The sequence below is a fragment of the Phoxinus phoxinus genome (genome assembly GCF_949152265.1).
Source record: "Phoxinus phoxinus genome assembly, chromosome: 11".
NCBI classification, from domain to species: Eukaryota; Metazoa; Chordata; class Actinopteri; order Cypriniformes; family Leuciscidae; genus Phoxinus; species Phoxinus phoxinus.
Window position 1 is genome coordinate 14,348,476 of NC_136886.1, and position 10,861 is coordinate 14,359,336.

The following is a 10,861-nucleotide window of genomic DNA, read 5'->3' on the forward strand; positions in this document are numbered from 1 at the left end:
GCTACTTCGGTTTTTGACAAATCTCATATGATGCTTCCCTGAAGTTCATTAAAATTGCACAAAAAAACCCTGTTTAAAATAACAATTTAAACATGTCTCCTGCCATTTTGCAATAGTGCCTATGGAAATGTTCATCATTAAAGCTAAATTTCCTTGCTCTGTACATTTATGTAGTTGAGGAATACTTCTTGCCTTGGCTTTAAATGGCCCACAAATGAGCCCTTGGATTCCCCCAGAGAGGGTCTACTTTTGCGGAGGTTGATCGAGGGTGTGCCCACAAGGCATATAATGTACTTGAGGGTTACTAGGGCTCTAATCACTGGAGAGAGTGATGCTGGAGGAGAGGTATGTGCAGTCTCAGAGCTGATGAGCTATTCACTGCCTGTATACTGCAGTGAGGGAACTCTCTGACCTAGTTGGGTATTGCCTTTAGTGCTGCTACTAATGAGTAGAGATGTTACAGGCTGTTGCCCACATCCCAATTAGCCCTGCTTCTACTTCAAATCAAGGAAAACTCTGTTTAACAGACAACAGATCTGCGGTCAAAGATTCCGCAAGAGGTTACCACACATTAAAGAACTAAGGATATCAGCATTTACAGACGCTGGTAACAAACAAACAAACCACAGCCGTGCTGATACTTGAAGAAACAGCAGTTGCTAGTGTGATATACTTTTTATGCAACGGTTCAATAAACAAGAAGTCAAAATTGAGTAGCTTAACTTACATTTTAAACTAAATATCGTGTTTTGCTCCACCAATTCCAAACAAAGCCACAGCAGCATTAAGCATTTCCAACCCCGGGCAACATAATGCGTCATTCATGAACAGTTCATTCATTTTGTTTCACTCAAACTATGATACAGTATACAGCTATTTTTCATGGACTTATCTTTGGCTGCATTATAATGACTTAAAAACTCAGAATCTGATAAAAGATTGTGTAAAGAAGTTTGGGGAATTTGGCAATTGAACAAATCAAATTAGGTTAGAATACTGTTCCGTCATTAGTGAATAACATGAACAAAAGAGTAATGTGACATTAATATGCAAACTACTTTTAATAGCTTTTACTAAAATGTGAATATTGCATTCCTGTGTAGTTATTCATCACCGACGGAAAAATATTCCAAAGTGTTACCTAACAGGGGAATTTACTGTAACTCACAAATTGGTTGAACATGATTGAACCGACTTGAATAAAGATAAAAATCAAGTCAATAAAATAATTTGATCTTCATATCAATAATAAAAAAAACATTGTAGTGGTGTTTCGTTGCTGAATGAATCAGAGTTTTTGAAAAAATCAGTAGATTGAATGATTCAATGATTTACTTAAAAAATCATGGTTACTTTATTTCGATAGTCCACTTTAGACATTCTACTAACTATAAGTAACTTTTCAACTACATGTCAACTAACTGTCATTAGAGTATTAGTAGAGTGTAAATTGTTAGTAGACTGTTAGATTAAGGTTAGGTGTTAGGGTTCGGGATAGGAGAATAAGTTGACTTGTAGTTGCCAAGTTACATATAGTCAGTAGAATGTCTGTTGGGGGACCAACAAAATAAAGTGTTAGCAAATATTAAGCAGACAGTCTACTAATCCACAATGACAGTTAGTTGACATGTAGTTGCAAAGTTACTTATAGTAGTAGACTTACTGTAGTAGACTGTCTAAAGTAGACTATCGAAATAAATGCACAGAGCGACTAGGCATCTGTCTGGAACGTGCAAACAAAGAATAAAATGGAGGAAAACATGTTATATTGGAGCTAACAAAATGTAATTTAAAAATAAATAAACAACTTTTGGATTGCTAAATCATAAAAATTATCATATAGGAAGTATATTAATATTGTTGTGTGTGTGTGTGTGTGTGTGTGTGTGTGTGTGTGTGTGTGTGTGTGTACTGTATCTATATTGTAGTGTTGTAGTGAGCTGTCACTTTCTTAGAACTTACAGGATAATGTTCTGGCAAGGCTCTCTAAAAGTTATGAACAAAATTCTATTAACGTTAACGGGACATTCTTTCAAATTTATCTGGTATTTAATAATGTTCTCAAAACATTAGTACAAAATCATGATCTATACATCGTTTTTAGAGCGTCCCAAAAAAATGATTAAGTTAAGTTAAAATGTTATAATTGTAACTTTTGTTCTCTGTACTCTAAAAAATCTTAACATTTTTCCATTTGCAAAATGATAAAATGGAGTGTTCCCATAATGTTCACTTAACCAACGAAAAAAAGTTTTTTTTTCACATTTAAAAAAATTCACATTTAAAATTTTCAAAGAACACTCAAAAATAACGTTCCTATAACTTATTGGGAACGTTAGCAATCATCCTTATTGCATATTTGTGTTAACTGGGTTTTAGCTGATCTACAAGTAAAATTATAATTAATTTAAATTCAAATCAATGGATCTGAATATTTACAAAGACCCTGATCACCCTGTCATTGTTTATTTTGTCACAATGGCCAGCTGACTACAATAGTCCATTACTTATGATCTGCTAGCATTCCCCAGCTTTCACTAATGTGCAGTTCTGCAGAGGAAGCACTGCAGTCAGCCTCTTTGTCTCCTTTGTCTCCTGCACTGCACAAGCCTCCCTCCTCTCCTAGAGGGACCCAGAGAGGAGAACACTCGGAACAAAGGGTTCTCTCCCACTCACACACAGAGTCAACCAAAAAGCACACAAAAGACAAACAAAGCAAACAGAGTGAAAATATGTACATATCTCCCATGCTATTTAGTGTGTTTTTTTTAATTTTTTTATCAGATGTAGCATGCCAAGAAAGCAGCCAACACAAAATTAAACTTGGCCATGTATTGATGTTTTCACAAAGCAATTAATTCTGATTTATCACGTTACTTGCTCTAGGATCTACAATAATCACCTTGAGAAACTCTAAATTGCCCTGTCTATTTTAAAAGATTTCCACATTCAATACGGCTCTTTAACTACTAACGATTTTGTTACAGCTGCATTGCAGGAACCGAGTTATCGGCTAAACGACTTTATCAACTACCATAATGAGGTATGAGGGTATTAAAATGCAAAACTGATCCAAATATGTCAAGGTTCATAATACAGAAAGAAAACATCAATAAACAGTGGGTATGTGTCCTAATATGAGAAATGTGGTGCAAGGCTTTCATATATGGCCTGCCACTGTTCCCAGCATGAGTGTGGTTATACATTCAGAGATCCAAGAAAATGATCTCTGATGATAATCAGGCATTTTTAACCATATTCTTCACTATTTATTTCCACCATGTGGAGGCTAGATTCATTCATTTATTCTCCATGAAACTTATCTGAGAAAGAGATAAGAGCTGAATGAAGAGAGATAGGCAGCAGAAACCCAGTAGATTTCTCTGCTTTTTCAACTTCAGAGAAAGACGAAAAGATAAAAGGTGGTTGTACAGTTAGCCATTGGAGACCACCACAAAAAGCGCAAACTCTCTTCCATCTCTGCTTAACTGATGCATTATGGGGAGATTATATCGTTTCCTTTGTTCAAGATCAATGGTTTAGTGAAGTTTTTTTTATATGAGACATTGTGCATGTGCACAATATGCATACTGTACCATAGGTTAGTAAATTATTACTTATAATAATTGTACATGGGTTAATGATATACAAGAATGTCCACAATAGAATAATCACAATGGTTTTTTGAAAAGTTTTAAGCCATTTTCAGGAAAAGTTTCATCTAATTATCATGTGGTATCAAGCAATACGTGAATACAATAACACTATTACTCATTATTCCAAAAATAAATAAATAATAAGTTAAAATTTTCAAGGTTAAAAGTATTTTCTTCATATATCATGAATTATTAGTTCATAAATAGCATTGTACAACCTGTAGACCAAAGATAGAATCAAAATGATCTTTATTTTTTCAGAATTTAAAACATGTTCATCGTAAAAAGGTGTTTTCAAGTAGAGTAGTATGAATTGCATTTTTATGAATAAACGAATAGTTCGGACAATATATTAATATCTCTACCTGTTAATGCAACCAGTCTTTCTTCGTTCATGTCCACTGAGCACGAGCAACAATCAACCGTCAATCATGTGATTCCCACGATTGTGAGTGCTGTGCAAGTACATTTATGCCGCCTCTGTGCTTTGAAAAGTCTGTGTAAATTATGTGTTAGTTTGTAATGAGATCACACAGAGGAGTCCTTGCATTAAAGCTCAGATTTTGCATTTAATATTCAAAGATTACACTCTCAGCTCACGCTGTAATGCTCCAGGGATGTTTTTCCCTTGCAGCCACCTTCCTCCTCCTCTCACTCTCTCTCTTTTTTCATAAGAAGCATTTTCTCACACTCTGTACTGGGTCTCGCCATCACTTCAAAGGCCCTGATTGTCATTAGCGGAGTCTGCGTTATGAATATTACATCTGTGGCGTGAGGCAGCGCCATGCCGCATAACCTGCCTCGACAACCGCATCAAATATTTAACTAGGTGACTGCAGGCACTCTTGTGTGTGTGTGTGTGTGAGTGTGTGTGTCTGAAAGAGAGAGAGAGGGTGGTTTTGAATGAAGTGTTTGTGGGGGTCGAGGGTTTAAGTTGTTCATCATTTACATGCTGGAAGTGCTGATCCTGACAGCAGCCGCCACCTCATCATACCACTTAGGGAAATGAAAAGAACAAGACAGAGAGAGATGGTGGCAGAAGGTTAGGGGACGGGGAGGAGGGTGGGGCGATGGGGGTTAGTTTTAATCAACTTGCTGTATAAAGCTTACTTATGCAAACAGGTCCCTGTGTGGATGAGACGCAGGAGATATCCCTGACAGAATGTCAAACAGCGATGAGATAACCGATAGCTTAGACGCGAGAGTAGATGTGTATTTCTGCTGTAAATGAACATAACAGCCAGGTTAATCATGCACGCACAGTAGAATTGGGAAATTTGAATAGGCTCAATGTTTGGTCATTTATAGAAGCAAACACTGCCATGCATAATGTAACAGATTGCTTCTTTTTTCTTGTCTTCAGTGGCTATAGAATATCATACACTACTGGTCAGAAGTTTGGAATAATTGTTAATGTTTTGGAAAGAAGGTCTCTTATGCTCACCAAGGCTGTATTTATTTGATCAGAAATAAAGTCATAATATTGCTGTTAAATATAATTAGAATTAAAAACAAGGTTTTCTATTTAAATACATTTTAACATGTAATTTATTCCTGTGATGGCCAAGCTAAATTCAGCAGCATTTACTGCAGTCTATAGTGTCACATGATCCTTTAAAAATATGCTGATTTGGTACTAAACATATCGATAAATGTATTAACAATGTTAAAAAAGTTGCGCTGTTAATATTTTTATGAAAAAAAAACGTATTCAGCTAAGAAATTACATTGATAAAAATTTCAGTCAAAACAGCTAAAGATTTATTTCAAATAAATGCCTTTTAAAAACTTTCTATTCATCATATAGTCCTGAAAACCATGCATCACAGTTTAAAAAAAGCCGTAAATCTATTTTCATCAATAATATTGTCGAATAATATTTCGATAATAATAAGAAACATTATTAATTAGATTGAACACCAATAATAATTGAGCACAAAGCATATTAGAATGATGATTTCTGTATTGTTTCAAAAACATTAATATTTCCAAAACATAAAAAAAACTTAATAAATCCCAACCTTTGACCAGTAGTGTATTGTCTATGACTGGACATTTGTCAGTGTCACAAATTGCTCCAAAACTTGAGCTAGGTTGAAGATCCAAAAGCAGCTTTATTGAGGGTAATCCAATCATAATCCATAAAACAGGCACATTGGCAAAACCACGGGCAAACAGTCCAAAGATAAAACAAGGTTTAAGACACAGGGAAATCCAGGGAGACAAGCAGAAGATCAAAACCAAGACACAGGGAACCAGGAGAATGCTCAAAAGGGCCAAGTCCATGGACAGGAAGCAGGACTGGGGACTGAGGCGGATTCCCGGAGCAAGGGCAGAGCCGACAGGGTGAGTAGACAGGGTAAGTCACCAGGAAGGAGCAGGCCGTGCAGGAGACCACATCTGCGGAGCTGAAGACCACCATAGTAGTGCAGACAGGTCTGAAGATCCCCACGGCAGAGCAGAAGACCACCACAACACAGAAAGTGGGGCTGAAGACCACCCAGGCGTAGCTAAGGACCACCAATGTGGAGCAGGCAGAGCTGGTGACCGCCATGACGGATCAGGCGGAACTGGAATAAAGAGCATAGAGAGGTTAGGGTGGGCCTTGGGAGCATGTCAGAACATGCAGAGAGTTCAGTAATGGGCTCTGTGGCCATAACAGGACAGGAATGACATCCAGGGCTAATGTCCATGACAAGGTAGACAGAGTCTTTAATCGTGGCTTCCTCAGCCGTGACTGAACTAGGAGTTCAAGGGATAACCTCAGTGGTTGTATCTCAGTCAGGAAACTCAGGGTAGACAGGACACTCTGGGCAGACAGAAAACTCAGGGACAACCTCTGTGGTCGTGACAGGACAGACTGAGAGTTCATAGGCGACCTATGTGGTCAAGACAGGGTCTGGAGCCAAAACAGGAGTGAGCTCTGGGGCTTGAGCATGTTCTGGAGCAGATTCATGGGGTGGAGCGGGCTCTGAAGCGGACTCATGGGTTAGAGAGGACTCATGGGGTGGAGCGGACTCATCCGCCTCTGGAAGGTCTGAGAGCGTGTGTGTGCATCCCAAACACACAAAATAGCAACTGCCATTACAGGACGTGCTGCCGCTGGCAGTGGGAGGTTCTCACCTTTTAGACCCCAGACTTGATTCCATCACAGAGATGACAGCTGCTTGCACTGACATCAGCGGTGTGCCCGCAAAACTGGAAGCCAGTCTCAAACGCCTAGGGACTACCTTAGTAGCTTCAGATGCAATGTTCATGACAGCCAGAAACACTGACGTGGCGTCCATGGCGGCTAAAGACTCTGGTGTGGCGGCCATGTTGTGAAGAAGCTTTGGCCAGGGGCGGAGTTGGACCAAAAAATCAACCGGGAAATTTGAAAATCTAAAAAACTTTGCAGGATGTACGATGCTGATGATGACCGTTAAAACATGTCATCATCACCTTGTTGCAAAGGGTCCATTTTCACAGTCACCTTGCTCAAACTTCCATTAGCTTCTGCTAGTGTAAGCGTCATAATCCGTATACTCTTAATATAGCAGCAGCCTAGGGCAGTTACTCATTTTAAAACTATAACATCTCCCAACCACTTAAGGACAAATTCAAGAGCCACTCAATAGTAAACCATTAATTTGTCTCAAATTTACCAACAAACTACTTTCAAATTTCACAAGCTTTTGGCTGGCTGGTAGCTGGTGCTAATTCCAATCTCTGCCTTGCTGTGACATCAGGTGCTTTAGCTTATTTCACCTGTAGTATCTTTGCTCGTTGATGCCCGGAACATGTCCGTTATTTTGGAGCATTTCTCTGCCTCCTCCTCCATAATTTTTTTCCTTTTGACCTTCTCAGCGCCACCTATCCCTTTTCTCTTTTGCCTTTCCATCATTTAGACAACACTCACACACTGTCTGTTAACGTTAGACTTCCAAAACTTGACGAGGAAAAAAAGAGGTGTTCAATGGCTTCACGTCATAGGCCGAAAGGATATGCCATTTGGGGAGGAGCCGCTCACTGATCCCCCTATATTTTTTTAAATCCTAGACATGGTTGGTCCTGCACTTCGTTAGTGCTTTCTGATAAGCCTGTGTTTCTATTGAAATAAGAGACTGCTGCGGCCCACCGTATGGTTTGAGCAGAGAGGCTGCACAGTTTGACCAGCCGGCATCAGGTCGCTGGATGGTGTTGCTAAGAACTTGCAATGTAAAACTATTATCAGACCTGCCCTTACGGCCTCGAAACACTACCGGCCCACCGGGAAAAGTCCCGACCCTCCCGAATGCCAGTCCGCTACTGGCTTTGGCGTAGCGGCCCTGTTGTCAAGAGGCTCTGGTATGGCGGCCATGACGTGAAGAGGCTCTGGTGTTAGGACCACCAGACTGGGAAGTGCTGAGAGCATCGGACTTGTGATCACGCTGGAATCCGTGGTGGGCCAAGCTCCATGGCCATCGGAGCTTGATGCATACCGCTTCGTTCTAGTAAATCGGTTCTCAAACTGTCCTATCTCCCATTTGTAATGCTGCAATGTCCACTTCATTCGGATGATTAATTTAAATGAACAGAATCACAAAATGATTCACCAATTCGATTCCTGTACTACAGTATGTACTGTTTTTGACTTGTTTGTGCAAATTAGGGCATTTATGTTGTATTTAGTATACATTTATGTTCATGTTTGACACTGTCACTCCTAATTTTTGATAGCTAATTTACTCAAAACTGAAAACTTTTGAATGAGCATAAACAAGCTAAACTTTTGAAAGTAGCTTCTCCAGCATATACTGTAGGCTGAATGAAGTGACAAGAGTGTTTACACAAGTGTGTGATTCATAAAATCCACAATGAATACTTTATGAATCTATAATGTGCTGCTTTGGCATTCTATTTAAAAAAAAACTACAACATAAACGACATGCATGAGCGATATATATATATATTAAAGTCTGCTTTATCTCATGCACTCACCCTTCTCCAGAAAAACACACACATCAAAAGCAAAGAAATTGGGTCAATCTCCAAAGTGGAAAGGGAGAACGAAAGTGGAGGCAAGGCAATGGATACAATTGAATTGCTGTGTAGTTGGGTACTTTGGTGAATCTCGTTAATTATTTTCACAGTAATTTATTTGGTTGCCTTTCAAACTTGATAAATGAAGTGCAGTGAAATGGAGAGAACAAAATGGCTTTAGCTGAGGTTCTTACATTTTAATGCAAATGCATGACAGCTACGACTATGCAGATCCTCAACTATGTCAGGAGTCATTGCTGACTGTTTGCCTGAGGTAGTTAATATGCCAGGTGTTGTTGCTGTTATAAAACTGGTGGATCTGTCAGCTAGATGATGCCTAAGCTGCTTCTTTATGCACTTATATTGCATTAGCTCTGCAACTGCTCTCTTAGATCCCTCACTCAGCATTTTGTTTTGTTTTTACCCAGAAAATGATATATATATATATATATGCACACACAATAATTTGACATTTTAAATTCAAATTTCAGATTCCCGTGATTTCCCTGATCTCAGATAGAATTGCATTCTTTTTTTTCTGCTGTGCCTTTAAGATGCACCCCTTTGCATGTGAAATGAACAACACTGGGGTCAGATCAGGTCAAGTTGTTAACTGTTCTATCCCTTAATAACAGCCTCTTTGTGATAGGTTTAACAGTCTGTACTGAATTATGGCATTTCAAACTTTTCAAATGAGGCTAAATTGATCAGGGCCCTTGTTAAAATTAAACGGTGGCTGCTTGTTTGTAGCTTTTGGGGGAATTGTCAGGCATTATTAGTTTTTGAGTTTTGGAGTAATCCTTCAAAATGTTACAGTATATTTTTATAGTAGCCTACAGATGAACTCAAAAACATAAGGAAAATTTGATAAGATGTTTGGAATCGCATCTCTTTATCTTATACATCTCATAGAAAGGCAAATAAACGGGGAGTTACTGAATGCCCCCAAAAAGAGAAAACAGATAAAAAAAGAGAGATGAAAAGGGAGAGAGTCTCCACCATTTCCATCCGACGGTATACATGAATTATTTCTCTTCAGAATGTTGAATAAGATTTATTTTAAGGTAAAAGCCAAATAGCTAGGAGCGCTATAGGCTTCATGTTTTCTTAATGCAGGACTATTTACTGAAGTTGATGTCAGGTAAGCTAAGAAGCTCCCCAGGCCAGTCTCAGCACAGAGGGCTTGTGTCCAATATTAGAACCTGTCTAATAAAGAGAGCAGGTCAAGGCCATAGGTAAACATATAGCTACCATAATTTGCACGGAAGAGGACACAGGGACCAATAAGAGGTGCTATAACGGTAAAAAAAATAACGGGGGGGACAGACAACAGAGCTAATAATCTCAGTATTGCAATGAACATGGTGAAAAAGCCCATCCATCTTTGGGTTTGGGGTCAGTGTACTTATGCTGTCAGACAAAGGGTCATTGTGAGAAGGGATGGGTATGTGGTTAGGTAATGTTGCCTTTGTGGCAGCCCTTGGGGCAAATATGTTTCAAGTGTGTGCCTGTGTTTATGTACCTCATTTTTCAATCACGAAACGAACGTGACACATTCTGGAAAACATAGACGAGCTTTGTTTTTACAATGCAGTCAAAAAAATATATCTGAATTTCTGCTACTTAAAGGAACAGGTTGCCCGAAAATGTAAACATAATTTTATTCAGAAGTCTTCTGACTGAAGATGCTCTGTGCTGATTCTTTGTTTTTAGAGACTGAAGCTTTCGCTTCAACATAGGACATAAAAAGCCTCATAAAAACAAAGATGTTTTCTGACTTCAGAGGGCTTATGTACCACTTTTATGCTACTTTTATGGTGCTTTTTGTGCCTTTTAAAGCTGTAGTTTCCACTGTTATTGCATGTAAAGCAGCAAGGATCTTTGGATGAACAATCCCTTTAAAAGGCACTTTTTTCTGCAATTGTCCTTTTATGTGGTCTCAAAGATGCATAGACCTCACATGGCACATCCTGCTGACCCTATATTTATGAGCATGTGAATCCTTTCATTCAATATCATGTCGATTGGTTGAACTGTGCAGCGTGACTTATACAATCACCTCAATATTACTTCAGTGAGTCTCTGGCTCAAATAAATGTGACCCACTTAAATTCAGCCGCACTGATAATATTGGCTCACTCCTATAGTCCTAAGCCCCTCTGCCAGGTCTCTATACTCCATTCAATCATCTTCAATTACAGCTC